Source organism: Rhopalosiphum maidis, chromosome 4 (assembly GCF_003676215.2).
Source record: "Rhopalosiphum maidis isolate BTI-1 chromosome 4, ASM367621v3, whole genome shotgun sequence".
NCBI classification, from domain to species: Eukaryota; Metazoa; Arthropoda; class Insecta; order Hemiptera; family Aphididae; genus Rhopalosiphum; species Rhopalosiphum maidis.
The window spans coordinates 36171907-36195063 of NC_040880.1; the positions used below are offsets into that span (position 1 = coordinate 36171907).

The 23157-nt window shown below is 25.4% G+C and overlaps 1 protein-coding gene across 1 annotated transcript in view; it reads right to left on the minus strand.

Annotated features, from left to right (window-relative positions):
* The window catches only part of LOC113561159 (FMRFamide receptor-like), a 72725-nt gene extending 68854 nt beyond the window's left edge, over nt 1–3871 (minus strand). Inside the window, exon 1 of the mRNA XM_026967420.1 lies at nt 3397–3871. The gene's annotated coding sequence lies outside the window, so the exon portion shown is untranslated. The remainder of the gene's footprint in view (nt 1–3396) is intronic.
* Nucleotides 3872–23157: the final 19286 nt, after the last annotated feature.

Sequence of the window (23157 nt, forward strand, 5' to 3'; positions counted from 1 at the left end):
TGAATTATCAAGGATTCGTTATTTTTATAAAACAAAAAAAAATTTATACATAATTACTTTAAAAAAAAACAGGACATACAAATACAATTTAATATTTCCTTAAGTACAATAACTAATAATAATCAAATAAATCTATTTAAATTGTAGTCTTAAATAACTAAATAAAATAAATATTATGTGTACTATATTATTTAATTAAATAATTAAATGCTACTTTTAAGAAGTGTTAAAATATTTTATAATTAAATAAATATTGTGTGATTACACATGCTTATAAATAAAATGCGTAAGTACTTATAATTTCAAATTAACAAATAGTAAAAAATACTATCTCATACCTAGTTATTAATTCAATATATGTGTACTTATCTATACATAATCAATGATATATTGATATTATAAATGTATGAATAAATAAATCTATCTTAATGCTTCACGTACTTTACAATACAATTGCAAATTAATAATACATTTATATTTTATATGTATTGTAAAACAAGTTAAGCTAGCTTACCGGGATAGGTATTGTGAATACCTTTTGTAAAAAAAATAAAGAAAAATATGATGCCATTTTTCGTGGGATCGTTCAAGTCATTAGTTGTTTGTTCACAAAGGTCTATAGATATACAAAAATAATATAATATTATTTTATATCTTATTGACAGTTTTTCAATAAATGCGCTAAAAGGCATGGTTAATACTTTTCCAATATTTCAAAATTGTATATTATGAACTCAAAAATATAACAATTGATATGATTGTTTTTTTATAATACAAAAAAACAAATAATATATTTTATGATCGAAAATAATTTAACTCCTTTTAGTTAAACTCTTTTATTATTATTATTGTTATTTAATTATAATTATAATTGTATAAGTTATGAAAATTTCAAACAATAATAGTAAAATATAATAAAAATTAATTTTTTTCATTATATTTTATCATTATTTTTGACAAGAGCATGTACTTAAATATAGCATTACGTAAATAATATGAATTTATATAATGTATTATAAAATTCGTGTTTTTTTTTTACCCGGCAGTAAGACATTATAGTTGATTTTTTACACGATTAATACTTGTTATCATTGGAAAATGTCCAATTTAAAGAAATCTGTGTTTAAAAATTCTAATTGTGTTAAATAAAATAAGAAAAATGTGTCATACCCTGTTACATATAACAGGTACACAAAAGCACTCAAGCACAAGTGTATTCAATTTATTTACACATCTTTTAAAAATTAAATTATTTGTCCGGGAATTTTTAAGAAACCACGAATAATTTTTTATAATATTAAGCCTATTACCGAACAAATTTCATACCGATATAGGCAATATTATGCTGTAATAACACCTAACATAATTTTTACATTTTTAATATAGAATATGGTATCTAAACTACTAAACATATTGTTTTACTTTGCTAGTTTCATGTAACTCAGATAGTAATATGCCCTCTAAGATATATATTTCAGTTACTTTATGTAAGTTGGTTTATACACTGTGTGCACTTCGTCAACATGTTCTTCTAAAATTAGATGTACTATAGTAGCATAGACATCGGGAAAATATTATGATATAATGTAGATTACAATATAATACAGACACCACTAAAAATATAAAATTTGTATATTATTGTTGATTAATTATGATTTATGAATAATTATATGTTTATTATATTAAATATTAATAGCCAATGTAATATAATATCGTGCATAATATGTTGTTTGATATTTTATTTTATACTGTACATTTAAAGTGTAACGCGTTATTGAAAGTTGTTTAGCAATCTTATAAAATTACCATCATTTCTATTGATCAGTGCAAAAGATAAGATTAACGAAGGTAATTTACATATTTGAAACAAATCCTTTGATATACATAATCCCTAATCGATGTTTACCTAAGTTATAAACAGAACCTGATTTGAAAATACGCAGGACTGCTGATGGCCGGAGAAGTAAGTTTTTGTTTAATGAAAAATACAATTTTAATTAATTGTGAATTTTTATTAAAAAATCTACACACATATTAATGTATTTGATGAATAAATTATTTTTTTGTGCTTACTTTTATATGTTTACAATATTACAATAAGTAGTATACTAATATAATTTTATGTATGTTCAAATTTTATACATTTAGTACAATAATTATTACTTGTTAATTTATTGCTGTTATTAGTTTCTGTATTATATTATATCTAGTTAAATTAATTATTTTCCACGTACTTCCTTTAATTTAACAATATCAATAGAAACTCGTATTAAATCATTATTATTGTTGTTGTTCAAGTTACGTAAGCAATTACCAATTTATTTTTATCTTAACACAGCATTAAACGACTTGTCCTAGTACAATCAAAAGTCTATTGACAAGTTTATTATTAGTTTTTTTTAATTAAAATCTCTTTAAAAAATAATTCATTACTATTATAATATAACCCTAAAAAACCAAATAATCTTAAGTTTTTACTTTTGTTATTAGTATAATATTATCTAGATCATTGAATGTGAGAGAAAAAAGTACGATTTGTAATTTGCTTTCAAAAACCTAACACTCAATTAAATTATTAATTAAACGGGATCAACAATAACAATATTATCCATCATTACTATAGTGCTTTAACACCTTTTAATTATGATATTCAAATTGCACTACTAATAAATCGGTTAAATTTTATTAACATATCATAAAGAAAAATGTTCAAATTGTTGAATTATAAAAAGTATATAATATTTTATTTCTTTTCTCCGATAACTCAAAAAAAAAAGGTAATATAATATATATATTACATGAGTTATTCGTGTGAGATAAAATAAGTTTATATAACATAATAATTTATAAAGCAATGCCTTACAATGCCCAAGTGACATTGACATAGGTACATTGATAAATTGAGATTTGAAAAGTCGAAAGTTAAAAAAATAAAAAACAATGACAAACCGCGCGCGTTCGTCCCCTACAAAATACGAACCATACAATATTATAACACGTTATAACTATGTAAGTTTAATATAAGGTACCTCGTCGAGCAAAAGAAAAAAAATCCTCTAGTCTCTCTAATATCCACACTAATTATTCCAGCTGCAAATCCCGTAGAAGACGAAAAAAGAATCGGCAAATAGATGCCTCAACCGACGTAATACAATTTACAAATAACTTCTGGAGGAAAAAATACGTAAGTACACTATATATACACTAGTATATATACAAGGCGCTGTACTAACGGGTACCCCCCCCCCCCTATCACACGTCTTCGCGTAAATCGTTTTCTCTCCGTTATGCCCACACGTCTAATTATCGCGCTTATTTGTCATTATAGTACATATTTTATAGATTGCAAACACACAAGTAATATTATATATTTAGAAAAAATGTGACACCACTTACCTGTCCAACATTTTAACGAAACATATCATGTAATATTCAAATATAACGCGTGTACGACGCGCGGCGTGGTTTGAGGTAGCGAATCGAGGGGGGTAGGGGGGGACCGGATCCGATCCGGGGGAAATGGGGGGGAGGTGTGGTGGGGAGTCGGATGTAGGAAAACCGAATGATAGAATCGGCGCGCGTTATACACGTCGCGAGCGGTATATACGGATGGATAGAGGACGACGGACGAACGTGTAAACGTTTAAATTATTATACTATTCCAAATGTTAGTGCGATGTGGCAATTAATTTAATATCGTACGACGAGTACATTATGTATTTTATTAATAATATGATACTGTCGCGTGTCTGACGGTGGTGTTTTGTGGGCAGCGGCGGCGGCGGCGGCGACGATCAAATCACCGCGTGTCGTCGGCGCGGACGACGAACGCGCGAGTGTCCGCGGCGTGCGCGTAGTATTATATTATTATTCAAATGTGTATTACGCAGCGGCGGCGGCGCGTCCGTGGCGGCGGCGGCGACACACGACGACGCGACTGCTGGCGGCGGCGGACTCGTCGGTCGGACGGCCGGCGCGAGTACGTGTGCGTGTGCTTTACGCCGGCGGACGGAGGCGCGCGCGTGTGTCCACGTCGAGCTTGCCAAGCGAGCGCCTCGCACTATGTGTGCGGCTCCGGCGTCCCGCACCCCCTCTCTCCCCCCCCGGCGGTCCTATGATATTATGTTTTATTTATCGATAGTTATTATTTAACCTGCGTATTTATCAGCCAATAATTATTAACGACAACCCCGCGAGGATTAAAGGTACAGCGAGTTTGTGCGAACGTGTTGCGGGAACACGTAATATACGTAGGTACCCACCTAATTAATGTAACGATTTTGAAACATCCAAGCACAATCATTCACTGAATGCATAGTACGATTTTATAAATTTGATCGAATCGAAATTTACCGTAATAATTTGTCACACGACTCATAAAGATAAATAAAAATAATGATGTGAAAAAAAAAACACATAACGCAGTAAAAAAGGTGTATATTATAATTTATTATAAATCAGCGTTAAACTCAAAAAAAAAGCCGTCTAGTAAAATTACTTTTAATATAATATGCAACGCTAATTTGTTTTAATGTTTTGCAGGTGTTAACTTAAGTATAATTATACCAATTAAATTGTTATATTATATGGAGTAATCCGTAACACTGACAACACTTAGATACGATATCATTTGAATACGTCTGTCAGTTTTTGTGTTATTTATGTGTGTTTATACTGTAAAGGTAGGTATAATAATAATAATAATAATAAATAGGCATGGTTAACTCGAATATCTACATTGTTACGAGTTGTTCTTACGCGCATTATATTTTTTAATTTCATAATTTCAAGTAGAATACTTTACTAAATGTGTTGACATGCGATTTACTTACTTGTCTCTTCGACAAAGTATTATACATATATAGTCAATATAAAAATTGGTTTATTGACAGTCTCACAACACTTATCACTTCAATATACTTTAGACAAATACTTAAAAAAATTGAGCTAACCAGAAAAATGCAATAAACAATAATTGCTGATAATTACAAAAATGTCGTTAAAAAAAAATCAAAATTTTAATACACCTGGCACCACGGTACTCAAAGTATCAATTATTGTTATTTATTTATTTACATTTTTAGTAAAAAGTACATCCCTAATATAGTGTGTTTAGGTCATAATTATTCAATGTTTAATTAATTTTATATATTGAAATATTTGAAATTAATAAGCCACATTCATTAATATATTTTTAACCGATTATTTCGAAAACTGTATTTTATTGGAAAATATCTAGTGTATTTGATTTTCCTTGTATTACGCATAACTATAGTTAGGTACTATTTTGAAAAAATAAAAAAAATTAATCTTTCTAATTTGATCGATTTTTACTTGACTTGAATTCGTTTATTAAAAAAAAAACTAAACAACTACAACAACCGCAGATCAATGATTTAAAAAAAAATGTTCATTGATTTTTTTTTATACGACGTCCAAAATTAAAATATAAATAAGAACGATGCTCTGGTAAAGTCTACATAGCCTAAGGGCTTTACGCGCGGTGTCGTATATAGTTGTACAAAAGCGTATTATGATATTTTACAAAGAATACACATTTGTTTACGCTCTACTCCGTATGGTTCGGCGGGCTCTCGGGATCGCCGATAATATGTTCGTATAATGTTATTTTGTAAATAAATGACATTGCACACGAATCGTACACAAACCGACGCACGACCCCGCTCGGCGGCCAATGACAATATAATAATGTGTATAATAATTGAAATCGCACGTGCGTCATATTGTTATTATGTTAAATAATATAATAATATATTTTAACGACACTCGTACGAAGTATCATTATAATATTGTCGTGTCGTTCGAGAACAAAACATAACAATATAATATAATATGATAATCGAGAGGGGCGCCGCGGAAGTTCTCGTCGGCCGTGGCCTGTGACGATCAGAACGATCTGTAGTCCTGTCGGTGACGCGTGCCGTCCGACCGATTTTCTTACGCGCGAGTCCGGATACGCCCACTTTTTCCCGGTATTGCCGTGTAATAATAGTAATGATATATATATTTCTTACACTGCGCCCGAGGCATTATACTCACGCGTATCGCCGTACAACCGTAATAATTATAGCCGAGCGATTTGGCACCTCGCGACGTTTCGTATATATAATATGTTCTTCTACGTACGATCACGGATATCATCATATTATAATATTATGTCGTGGCCATTTCGTGAAGTTATTTGGCTTTTTCGCATACTCGGTAATGTACGAAAAAATATTTCACAAAACAGCCACTATACCTACGACTCGACACACCGTGTGACACAATGACGTGATCATTCGTTTTTTGCAATAAAATGTTTACCGCGCATGATTATTATTTTGAATTAGTGTGTTTTTTTTTACTTTTTTTGTGTTTGTAAACTATTCTAAAAAAAATATAACATTTCTTTTCTTCGGAAAAATTGAAATTAAATTCAAAGCCCGATTGAATATTTTTTGCTTATTTAAAGACATGCGTACTATTAGAAAATCTGTTATTATAATATTAGACACGAGTATAGTTTTTATGAATCTATAATATTATCGGTCAATACTCGATGTCGTGTTTGTATACATTTTAGGAAATTAAAAATATCCAAATATTTTTGGAAATATTTCCAAAACTAGTTTTTTTTTACATAAGAAGTAGCTTTTCAGATTAATAATTTCTATCAACTGTGTGATTGGAAATGTCACGATATCTAGATTCCATATTGCACAGAAAATTAAAAATCAATATATTCTAGTGTATTGCGACGATTGTTATTTCGTATCCTATATTATAATAGTCTGACATGGCGTCGTGTAATTAAGAAATACTTTGCTAATTATCTACATAATTTAACTTTTCTATGTTCTACTCATTTCTTGTTTAGAAATTTTATTTTTATTTATTCATTTAGTATGCTTAAATATGCATAACATGACTTTGAAAAAAAAAGTATTAACCTTTTAAAAAATTACCCTTTATACTATACGACACGAGTGAGTTAGATTCAATATGTGCGAAAAAGTTTCCGAGTTTCTCTCAAGTGTATTATTTTATTATACCATGAATTTCATGACTTCAAGAAGCACTCGTTTTGATACATCATAAGAGTTGCGAAACGTTTCATATATTATTATGTATATGATTTTGAATCAGTCGAGGTGAATTACAGTGCACAACATAGGTGTCAAAATATATTGTACTTTATTAGAATATTATATGTGCCTTAGATTCGGATCGAAACAGTATTTCCGGATAAAAGTATAAACGCAAAAGTCAGATTTTACAGTTTTATTGTTACGTTTTATTTTATTATATCGTTAAAAGCACATTTTAAAATTGTATTTATTTTTTATTTTTAATCCTATGGGAAGTGATTGATTTTATACAAATATGAGGTTTTTTATTACTATTAATACCTACTTTTTTGGGACTAAATTCAACAATACCTCTTTTCAAAAGATAATTGGATCTAGATAGTATTTTGATGATAACATTTTTAATTTACTCACGTTTTAATTTTAAACACAGTGAAAAAATATCTAATTTACGAGAAATATGATATATGAAAAATATCATATACAATATATTTTGATTAGAAAAACATTTATGCATTACTTATTGATATTTTTAATTATTATTTATTTAATAATTCAAAATATTAAAATTGTATCTATTTTCTTTTAAAAAAGAGTTTTCAAAACAGTTTATTTTTGTATTTATTGACAATCTAAAAAATATTGATCAACTTTAATAATATTATTAAACAAATTATTTGAAATAGTGTTGTGTAATGAATAATGATAATTTAGAAAATTAAAAATTCCAATACAAGATAAAAATAACGAAATAATATTTTGTTATCATAAACAATGTTACAATATAAACTTTTTTTTAATTTAAGAATCCTAGTCTGGTGCATTATTGCATACTAATGTCGAAAAAATGAGTGTACAGACTTTGGTAATAAAAATTATTAATTTTCCATCCAGCTCAATAAAAGTGGTAGACTCATAATTTATAGTTGAAGTGATGAACATTGAACACTTACAAGCACGGTCTTCGCAAATAACTCGACCATTGCAATGCTAAAAACTAATACTAATAATTCTACATTTCTACTACTGAGTACAGTACATAATATATTATATAGTCTAACTTTGGATTTGTGGTTAAGCTTTTTCGTTCAGCGGCGGTTCCGGCACAACTGAAAAACTGAGTATTTATACTATTTATAGAGCCACTAATCACTCTAAATTGTACACGTGCATGCACTCCAAACCGACACTGAAGGAAATTGTATTCTTTTATTTTATTTTAAAAACATTTTATAACGATCTTTCACATAAAACCATTCGCGATACACTATATTATATATAAAATTATTTTTCTCAAAAAGTGGAATATATAATAAATTATTCGTAGATTTTAATAAAAAATTTTTTTCTGTGATATGTGCATATGCCTCAGTATAACTACTTGTAAGACAATTTTAAAATACATTTTTTATCGAGGTTATGTGGAACTGTAAAATAGCCAACGATTAAGATAAAAATAATAAATATAAATTGTTAACACTTAGTTGAATTTTATGTGTGGTGTGTTGTGTGTCATGATGAGATGTGAGATAATTATTCAAAATATAATAATTAGTACTTTTTTTTTTATTTAACATCGTATAGGTAATTTTGGTTTATCTGCATGTGTGGCTTTCGAATGGCAATCTATTCTGTTATGAGTAATTTAATTTGGTATGGAAGTATTTCAAATATTATAAAAAACATGTATCTAGTACGATGAGTGGTGACAAAATAATAAATTAATAAATCATAATAATTTTTATAAACATTGGTTACAAAAAAGATGCAACTTGCAGTAGTGAGCTTAATCATAAATAATAAAAAAAAAATATTTGGCTTGATTAATAAAATATATCGATGTTATTTTTAAATATACATATATCTATCAATCACTAGATAATTTTCCTTTTTCCTGGGTAGATTATTATAAATATCTTTTTGATGAAGCATTTCAATCCAAATTTTTTTTTCAATTACATTAAAAATTAACATTTCAGAGTACATATTAACTTAATATTATTAAGCAATCTATTAAATACCAGATCAAAGAATTATACAATACTTATCGACTTTAGCATAAAAACCGACTTCTGAAACGTGAAATCATATAACCAAACGATGTAGGTACTCCGTGATTAGGTTAGATAATGGACACTGCATAATTGGTTATCACAAAAGTAGAGTTATCGTTTGTTGTAAACGGGCTTAATGCATTTTTTTTTTACATCACGACATTCATATTAAAACAAAATACAAAAACAGAAATACAGAAAACCGACAAAAACATATATTATAATTTATCGTTTTATAAAAAAAATAGCTTCTCGCGTGTTTCTTTCTGTCAAGGACAGCCTTAATGTGGCATGATTGCCATGATTTATATCGTGTGTGGTAGAATCGTTTTCAATTCAAATTTTTCTTTCATAATGTCCGACAACAGCAAATCATGGTAACCTGTACACGAGGTACTCGATACTACTTCCACTCGTATTTTTATCATATTCGTAGAAATTGACGCCCTTTTTCTCCTGCAAACTCAAGATACAGAAAAAAAAAGTAAACACTATTAATATTTGTCATCTATAACAAAGAAAGCGTGAAACAAGGTAAATAAGGAGAGAATATGAAATTGTTTACGCTGGAATCATCAAAAAAAAATAACAAAACAGGTGACGAATACAAATACAACCTCCTTGAAAAAAATAGCCGATATCTCGAAATAAATGTATGGAGACTAGATTGATGTGGACTCACATTTCAAAATTGCAAAGGTTCCAACACAATTTGAGATCTGCAATACGGTTTTGAATTCTTAAACACTAGAACAGGTTGCCGCTGATAATTTAGAAGAAGAAAACAGTGAGAGACCTATATTAAAAAAAAACCTCTTAGTGTCCTAGAAAAAGCAGTCCATCGACGTTAATCGGCATTAATCTTATGAAAGCATGATCATAAAATTACTTAATGCAAAAATCAGACATTTATTGATACATTTTTTACATAACACATAAAAGAATTAGTGCTTTAGTTATAAGTTTGTACAATAAGAAAATTGATAAAACAATAAATAAAATAAAATAATTACGTTAAAATAAGAGAGTGAGGCCTCCCAGTAAAGGTACTTCACAATATATATATATATATATATATATATATATAATATACACAATAATATAAAACGTAATAAATACATAATATAATAATATATTTAATATGTAAATACTAATCGACTATTAGAAATAATCTGTTAGTTGACAGATTTCACGTTGGTTCCAGAGTGTTCCTAATAAGTGGCTTCAAGTGCTTCAACTGTATATCGATTCCATAAAAGGACCATCGTGTACACTTAATTTGTTTTTTCTACTTTTTTCTATTGGAATGTTTTTTTACATTACCAGGTGGTCACTGTGTGTTGTCGACGCAACTGAGCTTTTAATTTTTTTGTTTGTAATGATCAAGAACAATGCTTGGATCTCAAGTGCTTATCTTAAAGTTTCTTTTTGATTCGAATAAAATTGCTATACGATTTTATAAACAATCAAAAACAACCTATAAATGTGGCTTTGTCAAAAATACTTACTCACCCTAAATCAAAATATTTTAAAGACTGCTCTATTACACCATTTATCCAGTATTATACTACCACACAAACAAGTAATGGAATATATAATATTTGGTATGTTATTTAATATAAACCGCCAAGTTTAGAATACAAACCATATACCATATTACATTATAATATAAATATCTTACGAAATTTATGTACAATATACGTATAAGGTCCCTACACCAAAAATACATAAGACCCGCCTGCAGAACTCTTTACAAAAACGGTTTTCCCGCGGGAAATTTCAATTCGGAAGATCATTCAAGCGTCGATTTATTTATATTTTTATTTCCATTATATACATTCTATATGGCCATCTGTAGATGAGTACGAGTGCTGTACACTTTTCGATTTGTATTTCGATAAACATTATTTTCCGATAAAAATATGCGTACTGTGGTTTGTTGCCCGTGGCTGCGATGTCTATAGTATTCTCCCCGGTTCGGAAGTTTTTCCACAGCGCGTGTTCTAAACGCGCAATGTTCCGCCATACTAATGAGTCTTTTTAAATACCTGTATTATAATAACCGAAAAATATTACGACGCTGTATTTAATATTTAAACAATCAACTTAACAAACTATATTTTAATTAACCCGTTACGGCATACACTAATCCAATCGTGCTGAACATTATATGGGCAGGTATCGCATTTAAAAGACATAACTTATAAACGATCGTTTTTATGTAGAAACCTACATTTATATTTTGAAGTATAAACTAATTAGAAAACCATACATACTAAACGGAAGCTGAAATTTAAACAATTATTTCATATAATATACATAATATTTTCAGTAATTAGTTTACATTTCACTTGTTCGAACGAAGCTATTAAAATATACCCTAATACTCAATAATATACTTGCATTATGATGAAAAATCACAAGGTCAATAATCTTTATAGTACAGACTGCATATTAGATTGATAGTTTTCTAAATATTCTAACACCAGTTCTCACGGCTATATTTTTATGCAGCTTATACATTATAAGAGAAAAAATAAAATTATTAAAATAACAGTATACTTAATATCCCTAATATACCTATCCCAACTTAATCTACGGCATACCTCTATTAACATTGATTCATATTATTTAGTTTTCTTTTCATATGCGTTATTTACTTGTACCATAAACCTACAAACCTAGCATAAGTTTGTTTTTAAAAATTTTATTTTATTGCCCCCATTCTGTGGTCCACAAGCGTAAAAATAGTACTTACTTTAGATCTAATAAGTATTTTACATAATTAATAATAACTAAAAGTACTAAAATACTCTCTATGTAAGTGATAGGTAATCAAATATGTATTTTAAACATTTGTGAAAAAAATTCTTAGACGGACTACTTTAAATAGATATTTTAGTTTTTCTTACTTTTAATTCAAGTACATACAAAATAATAGTAATAAATAAACATTTGCGAATAAGTTATAGAATATAATCTATGTAAAATAATACGAATTTTCTAAAAATTTTATTTTAATTTAAACACATATCTTAAAATTTACAGATAATTATTTCAGAAGTACTAATCAATAATTTAATTCAAAATACCAGTAGGCAGTGCGGTATACTACAACTAGGTACTATCTCCCATCGGTTTTATAGTAAAATTGAAAATAGCTTTATAGAGAACAGAGATAAGTATTTTTAATTTTCTTACTCACGATTGAATTTTTTTTTTTTTTGTGATTTATACTAAACTGAAATTCCAAGTAATGAATATAGATGGGTAATTTATAGTTACACTTCCAAATGGTGCGATATAAAATTATCAACAAAATCAATTTAATCTAAAAAAAATTCCAAATAAACTTCGTTCAAAATTGATTTTAGGATTAATAAATAAAATCTATGTTTAATTATTTGGAAATATCTATAGGTTATACTATTTTCAAATATTTTTAAGTGTATTCCAATATTTTTATACAAAGTATTTAAATATATATTTTTAAAATAAGTATCTTAATCTGTACTTAAATACTTTTAACATATTGTTTTTAGGTATTTAATGTTAGTTACCTTATAAAATGTTCGATCCCTTCTAGATAAATTAAATATTTTGTCTTTTGTTCGTTAATTGTTGGTCCAATCATTTTTTTAATACTTATTAGTTATTAGTTATTTAGCTATTTTTTAATACATGTGCTATCTTAAGCTTTTTAAATAATTATTATTTAGTCCATATATTCTGCATTTTAAGACTGACAGTCTTCCTTGATTTTAAAATAGTCTCTTTCTATGTTCACTTATTATATTATCAAAGAATGAAATAATGAACAATTGTGCAAAATATAATTGCATAATTATTATTTATTTTTAATATTGTTTAAATATACTAATTGATAACTTGTTCAAGATAATTAAATACTTTTATTGTTTATTGATATTGACCAATTATTAAAAAATAATAAAAAAAATTGTAAAACTACCACCTCCCTCTCTCTCTCTCAAAAAAAAAATATATACTAGTTTTAAACTCATCAATTACCCTACCATATTATTCGAGACTTAATGGAATTATTTTATACTAACTAAATGCATGAAAATATTTTTTTTTCGACATTCAATTGGTTTTCAGTACCAAAATATTGCAAATTATATTTCATATGATGAATAGTTACTATGTATAAATTGTGTACTATATACTCATGAGCCATTCTGGTTTTTTGCTTTTAATACAATTATAAAACAGAAGTAGGTACAGGTACACACATTTTATATAATTGGATTCCAATAAAAAAAAAAAAAAATAGAATATTAAATAAAATTCAGGCTATGTAAAAATTGCATTATTAATGACGGAAAATAAATTAAAAACTACTATTTTTATAAATTTTACACAGGTGTTGTAAGATAATTTTAGTATTTTTCTATTAGAGGTTTAAATTTTAATCTAAAATGCATTTTATTACAATTAATAGTATTAATTCATTTTAGTATCATTTAAGTATAATAATATTTGTGAAATGTTTTGAATAAAAGAAATAAATGTCTAAATATTTAAGTATAATGAATAACATATTTATGTTTAAATATAAAATAGGTATTTATCTTATTTTCTATTGTTTTTAAATATAATGAGAAAACTGTTATTTTACACAATGGCCAATGATATGGATTCTTGTTCTAATAACGCTTAATGATGGCAAAATAGTTTTAAAGAATCATGCCTTATTAATTTATGACCATGATTGGATCTTAAGCACAAAATGTAATACAAGTAAGTATTATTATTCACATCATTCATATCCATAAAATTGTAAACACAATCAGTGTATTAAGTAATAAGTAATATTTTATATTTATTAACTTAAAATAAATAATTTTTTTTTAAACCAAGTGGAATCTAATTTTTTTACTATAATAATAATTTGATAGTTTATCATGATGTAATTTATTTTTGTATTTAAAAATTATTAATGATCTGCGATAAACCGAATTTATTTCACACATAAATATTCAATAAATTATAGTAGTTTAATTATACAATAATAGTCTTTACGGTCTTAATAATTTAAATTTGTTAGTAGAAATACAATATTAAAAAAAAAAATTAAAAATTAGTAAAATACAATAGTATTTACTAAGTATGAGAATCAACTAATTGCTTTTTAAATGAAGGCTTACCTACCTACAAAATAACTACGTGCTGTAAACTAACTACCTACATATTTAGATCTATTATAATTTAAATTATTGATCGAGGTAAATTCTTAATTATTATATTTTACTGTAAATTTAATTTATATGTCATATGATGATATCATACCTCAACAAAAAAAGAATATGATTTATAATATTTTGGAATTTTTATCTAAAACAAAAATAAAAATTTTAAATTAAACTAATCCATGAAAATGTTTGTAAATACTAAAATAAAAGTAACAATGTTTAACCTATGTCGTCGCATACTCGTAAATAATAGTCGTGTATAGGTAAAGCAATAATTTTTTTTTTAGTTATCGTGTATTTTATTTACAGTCAGTGTCAGTTTCCGCGCTATATTTTTTAATTACGTTTTTTAATCTATATATTTTGTATCTATACAACAAACGGCGTTTTACAGTGTATAAGTATAGAAAATACAATTTGTGTTTACAAGCGTAAATCATGGTAGATCATATTCTTTATAATCTACCATAGTGTAAATAACACAACAACAATTAACAACATAATATATTAAAATGGAACTGCAATTAAATTTTGAATTAAATTTGGTCAATGTAACAGCCTCTTTATTTATTTATTCATTGTTTAATTTAATTGTGTTAAAATATAATAAAGTACCAACATTATATTTATTTTGTTATTGTTTATAAATTTGATTAATTTGCTTAACTTGAAAAATAAGTTGTTACGAGATAAAAGTTTTAAATTATATATTTATAGGTTATACGTATCTATATAGACAGCCTGCATAAGATTCTACTGCAGTAGAATACAATAGTGTAAAAAGTACGATTTTGGCTTCTTTATTTGAATAAATTTTATTAAGTATTATGTATAGACTATGAATTACTTTACGAACTAATAAAAAATCATTTAAATTTAATAAAATAATGGAAAAAAATTAGTTTAAATATTGTAAACGAACATTTAATATGATATTATAATTATAATAAATACAATAAATTGAATAGTATTGTTATAATTAATAGTACTAGACGGGAATGAAAACAGTTATGTATTACTATAAATCCCGAAAATTATTCTGCTACCTAGATGAAAAATGTTTAAATAATAAACACAGTAAAAATGTAAAAACAAAAGAAGACAAATATTCATTATAATAATATCTCAAACAAAAATAATAGGCAAAACAAAATAAAAATCTCCGACATAACACAGAAATATTTTCTTTTTTACAAAATCTTCTATCAACCGGTTTAAACTATAACAACTTGATAAACTGTATTGCATAATATAATAATATACTACGAGCATAAACACGAGTAGGTTAACAACTCCTTGAATCCTATTGAAATGAAATAATTGTACTTTTTTGAAACTTGACAATATTATGTAAGTTAGATCAATATTCCTACATATCCTTGTGATAAATATCTTAAAAAAAATTGAAAAACAGAAAAATGTATTAATTTAAAAAAGTTTTAAAAAGTTATAACAAATAATAAATGTACATTAATTTTTCCCCTAAAATATTTCTTTATCTATAAAGATATACATGCTCAAATACTAGTTTCTAAAACATTAAAACAACTCACTTGTAGAATAAAAGTATACCGTAAAATGTCTGTAAAAAGTGTACAATGTTACTTGGATATGGTGAATTCCCTACATTCTAAAATGGTTAAACATCAAACGGTAAATTTCTGACGTAATATACATACAGTCGTTACTCGAGTATAAAACATTCCAAATAAAATTCAAAAACTCACAGTCGAAAATAGGTAAAGCTTAAGCGGTTTAAGAGCAACACTAGGTGTTAGGCGTCCAACACTATTTACAATCAAAATGGAAATTTTATTATATGAACTACCTATACATAAAAAAAATAGCATTTTAGACTCGAGATAATAATTTTCACCTGAATAAATTCGTCACAGTTTTTGATAATTCAAATAATTCGATAAAGAAGAAATATAATAAATAATGTTATGTTAAAAATAAAAAATAAATAAACGTAACAATTACTAGGAAAAATTGTGGTAGGTATCTACTGTTAAGTGTAATTTTTTTTAAAAAAAAGTCAATTTATTTTAATAATAATATACAATCTATACATGGTATGATAAGCAAATGAGTGGTAACACAAAGCTTTAAATGAAAGCATTGAGTAGGAGTTTCACGTTATAAACTCGGAAATCCTGAAATAAGATCTGTGATCTATTTATCAATTATTGTCAATATCATTTGAAATGTTCATTTAAGATCAAAACATTTATTAGGAAATGTGGAATTAATTTTATTTCATTTCAAACATGTACATAGTAGGGACTAGACAATTTGTATTGATAATCCAGTACCTCTCAAATTTATCAAAAATCATATATTGGTATGGATTAAACCAGACTACCACCGTGTTTTTCTGTCTGTCTAACTGCAATACGATAACTGAAATATCAAACCAATTCAACTATTTCGATTAGCTAAAAATTTCTGTATTAGTGTATGGGAAAAAATTTTTGTTAGTACGTAAGATCGATAAGTTTGACAGCCTTTTTTAGAACATCTCAAAAACATTATTACTTTTATTTTTCCTTTAGATCACATTTTTTTTCTCTTTTTTTGTTGTCTCTTTTAGATTACGTCTGCAAAAAACGTCGTCTTTTGTGTTTGCACATCTCATGTTCCTTATTTCATTTTATTATTCAATAATAACCCTTTACTTTTCAAATAATTTGTACATTTAATTTCTTCGCTTGTAATAATTCAGTACATAAAAACTATTGCCGATGACACTATTAAAAGCATGTTACAACGAAACTTGAAAATGTGAACACAAAAAAATAACGCACGTAACACGTTAACAAAGAGTGAGCAACTAATTATTATATTAGTATAGCTTTTGAATTGTTATCCATTTTTGTATAGTCGTTTTGTTCGATGGTGATATTGTGTCATAGCATATTTATCTTAATTATACCAATAATAGGAAATAATCATATAATATACTAAATCCGTTAATATTATATTTTTAAGAACGAGTCTTGGTCGAACTCTACTGCCGTGTAGTCGGTAGATCCAAACATAACAATAGTATCAAAATATGTAATATAAAATGTAAGCTTTGCAAAGATAATTTTAATAAACTAATACGGATAAACAAAACATTAGAAATTTAAATTATTATAATCATCCTAATCATACTTTTATTGATATATACTTACCATTGTATTTTTTTGTTATACAGTTTAACCGAAATAAAAACGTTTGTTTTTATGTTTAGTTGGCTATTGAGATTTTAAATTGTTAATTTATTAGCCTAATGTCATCAGGTTTATTTCAATATAATATTATCAAATTACAATAGTCCATAGTTGAGTATTACTAAAAATAAAATGTGTATTAATTGAGACATGTTGTACCATTAAAAAATTAAAATCATCTTGGTCGTTTGAAATTTTAATTACATTGGTATCGGAAACTTAAGAATAATTTGAAGGAACCAGAAAGATATACCTTTATATTGAATTCGATTTTAATGTTTTTACTCCTTATATAAAAACAAACAAACCAACTGAAAGTTATAGTTCAGGTTGAAAATTCAACATAAATAAAGTACATGAAACATAAATGTAAAGGGTAAACGAATAATATAGGTAGCAACATATTTTAAGAAAATTTTTATTTCAGTAACACTAAATAAAATGTGTACGTTATTGAGGTACGAATATTATTTGAATAAACTTAAACTGATACATTGTTAATATTCAAATTGAATTGACTTAATAACTTATTACCATTGCGGCGTATCTATACAAAGTTACATACAGAATACTATCGGTTTTTGAACTCAGTAACTTGTTCAACATCAAATATTTAAACACAGAAGTTTGTGACTTATTGGCTGCGAACAATATTTTGATCAGTTATTTTGAATTACACTTCGTGTATTTCTATACGTTTAAAACCCGTTAAGCTTCATTCTCGAAGTTACACAAAGTATATTTAAACAAATTGTTGAAGTGATAATTATTTAATGTAAAATATAGAAATTACAAGTTTTTTTTTTATGAAGGTTGTTAATAAAAATTTGTACATTTAGTCTAACGTTTGAAAATTTAATACAATATTCCTAGTATTATGAACATTTCATGAACTATAAAATAATGAAATATTTCAGTATTTTAATAAAAACAATTTTTTTTATAAAATTTATTTGAACGTACATTTGTCATTAGTGATTAATTTGATTTCTTTAATGTTATTATCATACATAAATATAAAATACTTGCAATACAATAACATTATTTACTTTTATATTTAAATATAGTAAAAATATATTAATTGGCAATAAATGTATTAATATCATTAATATTTCTGTTAAAAAAGTTCTATACTTCACATTTTTATGATATATTCCAGACTCCAAATATTAAAAATTCCTCATAGTTTATTCATTTAGCAATTTAATAAAATTTAAAACACATAGGCATAATTTTTTTAATGGATTAAAAATTAAATGTTTGCAACATTCGTCAAAATTTCGGATATTTACAAATTATTTTGTAGCTAAAATTTAATTAGTTATTTTTATTACTTAATAATAAAGAAAAATTTAAAATTTCTATGGTTAACATTTATTTAATAACAACAAAAATTTTAAAAAAAAAACGTAGCTTTACGGTGTATTATTTTTAAATTTTACTTATAAAATTTTTGAAGAATCTTGTATTTATTTTCCAAAAAATTGTACATAATACGTAAAACAAAAATAAAATTCGAAAATTTAAAATATTTATAAATACTATGAAAATTATATCTAATAATTATAATATTATTATTTTAGTGAACATTTCAAGGCTCTACTGTTATTAATTTTTGAATTACAGTGAAGATAACAAAACCTATTTAATCAAAAACTGAAAAAAATTACTAAGAAAAATACTGAAACTTTTATATCGAATACTGACTAGATTTAATTAACGATCAGAAACTGACTCTCAAAATTGAGAATCCAAGAATTTTGAGTGCTTCAAAAGGTGACGACAACCATAAAAACACATTATTGTAAAATCTATACATTCAACGCTCTGCTCAGAATCTAAAATGGACATGCACTATTTTTTTTAAAAAAACTAAAGGAAGATTCTTATTGGTGTTTAAGTCCTGGAGCATCCATGTCTATGTATTTATACATTTATAAATAATATATATATAATTATAGGTATTCTTATAATATTTTGAAAGAATATTAGTTTGAATTTTATAGTTATAATTATATCCTAAGTCATAACTTAATCATATTAATTATTAATATAAATTTCTACTAATTTCTACTGATTAATACGGCTTTATTTAAATAATAACAAATATAATTTATTTTAATTGGGAGGAATGAAATATTAAAGATAAAATCCCTTAAAAATGACAAAATAACATTTAAAATATTATAAAAAAAAACGATTGAGAAAAATGTAAAGTACCATAAAATATATGTTTACGAACAAACAGTTACATCAAATTGGTGAAAATAATATAAGTACTTGTTTTTCAAAACAAAATATTTTTGGATTTTTTTTTTAATCCTTAGTAGTTAAGTATTCATTTGTATTTATAGTAAAAAATGTAATTTAACAATAAAATAGTTATTTCTTATTATTAAAACTAATGAATTTAAGAAAAATATAAATTAAGTTTATTCAACCGTAAAATTATTACTTACATTTTCTTTGTTTTAATAAAAACGAAAACATACTGAATACATTCTAACGCTACTTTATTTTTATGTAAATACATATCTACATAATTTGTCCTTAATTGCTTTACTTTGTAAGGTGTTAGTGCTTAATGAAATACTTTTCACATTGTTTATGAACGATTAATTTTGTTTTCCCATTAGTTTTTTTAATTAAACTATGTTATGATAGAAACTATGAGCACAATTAGAGGGTAGTGGTATTTCCGGTATTAAACACTGGTAAAATTTATTACTAACATTATTTTGTAAAAAATAAAAATAAAGATATAAAAAAATTTAGTTTGAATATATTTTTATTTTATTATTTGATCATCATTCAATATATGAAAAATGAATACCAGTTAGAGATTGAAAAAACAATACCTACAATTGTTTAATTTTAAGTTATAAAAAATGTGTTTAAAATTATTAATAAATATGTAATACAAATATATATGCTTTTATTTTTTTTTAATACTTTTTTTTTTAAATAAAAAAATATAATTAGAGAGGACATAGATGAACATAACTCTTCGTGGTTTAAATTTGATCACAGTTAATTTTTTTATTCTTATTGCGACCGCAACATAGTTACTTAATAACATTTCAAACAACTTTTCACACATAGTTGACAAATAAAATATAATATTATTACAAATGGGACAATCATAAAGCAGTAATATTAGACTTTTATCAATTTAAATTTCAAACTATGAGGATTTGTTTTCATATGAGTAAATTATAAAACACCAAATTTCTACAATTTAAAATGTATTAAAATGTATATTATTAACTTAATAATTTAATATCATATTTTTTTCATGATAATATACGCATAGTAGAAATACTTAATATAATATTAATATATTAACGAGATGAAAATAAATATATCACAACTCATAATAGCTGGTACACTTAATTAGCATAAAATGTATAGAAAATATTTTTAATATTTATATATGTTCGATGGTTAAAAAAAAAAATAATGTAATTACTAATATGTTTTAAATAATAATTTTATTTAATAAAACAACTTAAGTAATGAATACCTTTTCGTGATAAAAATATAAGCTATGAATACTAAAATAAAATTTAGGTAATCAATGATGGATGGTTTAGTGTTGGTAACAAAGTCCTAACTTGATTAGGCTTTGTACACATAAATGTACTTTACAAAATATGTAAAGAGTTAGGTTTAAATTGAATTGAATTTGTGAAAAATCTAGTAAACAATGTTTACATTTATTTTCACGGCAATTAAATTGCGTAATATAGGAATAATACATATTGCTGTTTTTAATTTATTTGCAATATTTAAACTTGGCAAACCATGTACTAAGTAACTATTGGTTTTTTTTAAATATAATTTTAAAAGATTCTAAGAATATTTTAATTATTTGAATGGTGGTTTCTCGTAAGATGTTATTAATAAAACTTTATAAATAGATTAATTATCGGAAAGATACTACAAGCAAGGTGTTGCTAATCGGCTTTCAACTTTAAATAATTGTATCGGTAATTATATAAAGTTACAATTTTGTATTGTCAGGTTTCAAAATGATTATCTAATCATCATAATATTGGAATACATGTAGTATCTATAATATTTCAATATTTGGTATATTCACGAAAATACTGCCAAGTTAATAATACTAATTTAAATAATTCTATATTGTCTATACTTAACATGTTACTAAATTTTAAATTCATAAATTTAAATATTATATAATACAATTTAGTATTATAATATAAATTTAATTTTTATTAAAATATTTTATGTACTATTCTGTGAACAGTGTGAACTAAAGTAAGACATCTAATATTTCTGTCAAATATTTAATATTTACTCATTAAAAATTGAGTTATTAACCTTTAGAAATGTATTTTATTTATTTTTAAATAAACTAAAATGAATACATACAAATTTATAAAAAATAATAAAACGTTAATATTCTAGCCTAACCTCTCATTTTATGTCCACTTTTAACAAATAACATTTAATAGCAAAAAAATAACACTAATCAAAACCGCAAATATTTAAAATAATAAAACAAAAAGTATCTTTAAGCAAAAGATTAAACTCAAACCTTCAAAAAAAGATACAATATAATAATATTTTAACACTGTATTATATTATCACTATAATTCCACACAATTATACATATGTTATAGCCCATGTGGATAAATGATCATTGTAAACACTTACCAGACAAATTTTACAATGTTCAAGTAACTCAAGCCATGTAAATAATTATTCACATAATACACCATACATTGTGTAAAATAACCAGCACTGAAAGTGCCAAGTGAACAAAATATACAAATTATTGACATTTATATTTTTTTTTAATATGTTATCAAAAGATTTGTTTGGTAAAAATACTATAAGTAAAATATTTTGAAAATATTAATATATATTAATATACAAATACATTTTTATTGAATATTAAAATACAATATTTTATTTTTTTTAAACGAATTTTGGTTTTTTTTTTTTCGACTTTGTTTCTTTTAAATATAATAAAAGTTCACCGAAGTGGTTTTTCAACATCTAAAATATTATTTAAACGATTAATACATTTATTTTCCATTTTAAAAATAACACACACAAATACTACACAAGTATAATACGGCATTAAATAGTTCAAGCAAATGACAGTATATATATAACTGTCAGCTATTATAAATATAGCAGCATAAAGTCCCAAGATAATAATAATAAATCTCGATATCAATTGTACGTTATAGATGAACGACGAAAAGCAATGTAGCGTACGTTGAGAATGTCCACAAAATGCCTGATCATCTACACTAATGAGTAATGACACTACGAATAAAGAATATCGTAAACCGTAAACCGTAAAACGCAATGTCTAACATTTTGTGTTTTGCTACTTCTCACTTAGTCCAAAATTTAAAAGAAATTATAAAATATAACACACTAAAATAACCCTAATATTCACATTAACCACACGGGTTTTAGCATTGTATTCAATGACTAGTCTATACGGGTATAAAATATTTATCATTTACTCCGACCAAATATCTGAGACATTGTATACAATGCCCGGACATTGTATTGCAATGACTGATTTGTCCACCTGGAC